This window comes from Leptonychotes weddellii, chromosome 10, assembly GCF_054177405.1.
Source record: "Leptonychotes weddellii isolate Sample4059 chromosome 10, ASM5417740v2, whole genome shotgun sequence".
In the NCBI taxonomy this organism is placed as follows: domain Eukaryota; kingdom Metazoa; phylum Chordata; class Mammalia; order Carnivora; family Phocidae; genus Leptonychotes; species Leptonychotes weddellii.
Window position 1 is genome coordinate 43,662,964 of NC_138378.1, and position 3,562 is coordinate 43,666,525.

Consider the following 3,562-nt stretch of genomic DNA (forward strand, 5'->3'; position numbering starts at 1 on the left):
ATTGCATTATCCAGAAAAAATGTTTAGGTTCCTAAAAACATATAAACTTCCAAAACTGTCAGGAATAAATAGAAAATTTGAACAGACAAATTACTAGCAATGAAATAAATCAGTAATAAAAAAACTCCCAAGAAACAAAAGTCTAGGATCAGATGCCTTCACAGGTGAATTCTACCAAACATTCAACAAGGAATTAATACCCACTCATCTCAAACTATTCCAAAAAATAGAAGAAAAGTTTCCAAATTCATTCTACAAAGCCAGCATTACCTGATACCAAAAGCAGATAAAGACACTACAAAGAAAGGGGGGAGGGAATGACAGGCCAATATCCCTGAGGAACACAGATGCAAAAATTGTCTATAAAATATTAGCAAGCCAAATCCAATACATTAAAAAATTATTTACCACAATTAAATAGGATTTATTCCAGCAATTTAAGGGTTGTTCAATATTCACAATTCAATCATGATACATCACATTAACAAGAGTAAAGGATAAAAACCATATGATCATTTCAATAGGCAGAAAAAGCATTTGACAAAATATAGCATCCATTGATGATAAAAACTCTCAACAAGGTAGGTTTAGAGGGAACGTACCTTAAAATAATAGCCATATATCTAAAACCCACAGCTAATATCATAATGGTGAAAAACCAAGAGTTTTTCTTCTAAGATCAGGAAGAAGACAGGGATGTCCACTCTCACCACTTTTATTTAATATAGTACTGGAAGTCCTAGCCTCAGCAATCAGACCAGGAAGAAAAATAATAGGCATCTAAATTGGTGAGGAAAAAGTAAAACTCACTATTTGTGTATAGCATGGTACTATATCTAGAAAACCCTAAGCACCCCACCAAAAAAAATTACTGGAACTGATAAATTCAGTAAGGTTGCAGGATGCAAAATTAATACACAGATCGATTCCATCTCTGTGCACTAATAATGAAATAGCAGAAAGAGAAATTAAGAAAACAACTGCATTTACAATTGCACCAAAGATTTAAAAAAAAAAAACAACCTAGGAATAAACTTAACCAAAGAGGTTTAAGATCTGAACTCTGAAAACTATAAAGACACTGAAATAAACTGAAATGACACACAAAAAATGCTCATCCATTGGAAGAATTAATATTGTTAAAATGTCCATACTATCCAAAGAAAGCCATAGATTTAATGCAATTCCTATCAAATACCAACAGCATTGTCACAGAACTAGAACAAACAGACCTAAAGTTTGTTATGGAATCACAAAAAATCCTAGATAGACAAAATAATCTTGAAATAAATAGAAAAGCAAAGCTGGAAGTACCACAATTCCAGACTTCAATTTACAGTACAAACCTGTAGTAATCAAAACAGTATGGTAGGGGCGCCTGGGTGGCTCAGTCGTTAAGCATCTGCCTTCGGCTCGGGTCATGATTCCAGGGTCCTGGGATCGAGTCCCACATCGGGCTCCCTGCTCGGCCGGGAGCCTGCTTCTCCCTCTCGCACTCCCCCTGCTTGTGTTCCCCTCTCTCACTGTGTCTCTCTCTGTCAAATAAATAAAATCTTTAAAAAAAAAAAAAAAACCCAGTATGGTACTGGCACAAAAATAGACACATAGATCAATAGAACAGAATAGGAAGCCCAGAAATAATTTCACAACTATATGATCAATTAATCTTCAACAAAGGCCACAAAAATATACAATGGGGAAAATAAAGCCACTTCAACAAATGATGTTGGGAAAACTGGACAGCAACATGCAAAAGAATGAAACTGGACCACTTTTTTTCACCATAGACAAACTCAAATAGATTAAGGACCTAAATAGGAGACCTGAAACCATAAGAATTCTAGAAGAGAGCACAGATAATTTCTCTGACATCAGCTGTAACAACATTTTTCTAGATATGTGTCCTAACCCAAAGGGAAATGATGTATGACCCTTTTAGTGTATTACTGAATTTCATCTGCTAATATTTTGTTGAGGATTTTTGCTAAGTGTATATTAGGAATATTGGCCTATACTTCTTTTCTTGTGGAATTCTTGTCTAGTTTTGGTATCACAATAATTCTGGTCCTATAAAATGAGTTTGGAAGAATTCCCTTCTTTATTTTTTGGAAGAATTTGAGAAGGATTGGTATTAATTCCTCTTTGAATATTTTTTAGAATTCACCTGTGAAGACATTGGGTCCCAGACTTTTGTTGTTTGGAGGTTTTCAATTACTGATTCAACCTGCTTACTAATAATCTGTTCAGATTTTCCATTTCATCATGATTCAGTCTTAGCAGGTTGTATGTTTCTAGGAATTTATCAATTTCCCTTAGGTTGTCCAATTTGTTGTCGTATAATTGTTCATAGTAGTTTCTTATAATCTTTTGCATTTCTCTGGTATCACTTTTAACATCTCCTCTTTAATTTTTTTTTTTAAAGATTTTATTTATTTATTTGAGAGAGAGAGAATGAGAGAGAGCACATGAGAGGGGGGAGGGTCAGAGGGAGAAGCAGACTCCCTGCCAAGCAGGGAGCCCGATGCGGGACTTGATCCAGGGACTCCAGGATCATGACCTGAGCCAAAGGCAGTCGCTTAACCAACTGAGCCACCCAGGCGCCCCTCCTCTTTAATTTTTATTTGAGTTCTATCTCTCTCCACTTTTTTTTGGTGAATCTAGGTAAACACTTGTCAATTTTGTTTATTTTCAGAGAACCAGTTCTTAGTTTCTTTGGTATTCTCTATTATCCTTTTAGTCCTACTTCATTTTTTCTGCTCTAATCTTTGTTGTTTCTTTCCTTCTAATAACATTGGCCTTTATGTGTTCTCTTTCTAGTTCCTTGAGGGGTAAAGTTAGGTTTATTTGAGACTCATCTAGTTTCTTGAGGTTTCATTTATTGCTATGCATATGTGGTGTTTTAAATCCATTTTTATAATAGAAATTAACACTACATTCAGTTATAAATTAATTAAAACAAAACCTAAATATCTTTTTATTCAAATTCAATTAGCCAACATATAGTACATCTTTAGTTTCAGATGTAGAGTTCAGGGGCGCCTGGGTGGCTCAGTCGTTGAGCATCTGCCTTTGGCTCAGGTCATGATCCTGGGGTCTTGGGATCGAGTCCCATGTCGGGCTCCCTCCTCTGCGGGGAGCCTGCTTCTCCCTCTCCCACTCCTCCTGCTTGTGTTCCCTCTCTCACTTTCTCTGTCAAAAAAAAGATGAAAAGATGAAGAGTTCAATAATTCATCAGTTGTGTATAACACCCTGTGCTCATCACAAAACCCAAATAAATCATGAGATTTCCTAAATGTGTCCTCATACCTTTCTTTAAGCTTCTAAAGCATTTTTTTCTTCTTCTTTTTTTAAATTTTATTATGTTATGTTAGTCACCATACAATACATCATTGGTTTTTGATGTGGTGATCCATGATCCATTGTTTTCGTATAAACCCAGTGCTCCATGCAGTACGTGCCTTCCTTAATACCCATCACCAGGCTAACCAGTCCCCCCTCCCCTCTAAAACCCTGTTTGTTTCTCAGAGTCCATAGTCTCTCATGGTTCATCTCTCCTTCCAAT

At 36.0% G+C, this 3,562-nt stretch overlaps 1 protein-coding gene across 1 annotated transcript in view; it reads right to left on the minus strand.

Moving 5' to 3' along the window:
• Positions 1-1,475: 1,475 nt before the first annotated feature.
• SOWAHC (sosondowah ankyrin repeat domain family member C) overlaps positions 1,476-3,562 on the minus strand; it is a 177,921-nt gene continuing 175,834 nt past the window's right edge. Inside the window, exon 2 of the transcript XR_014149194.1 lies at positions 1,476-1,495. The gene's annotated coding sequence lies outside the window, so the exon portion shown is untranslated. The remainder of the gene's footprint in view (positions 1,496-3,562) is intronic.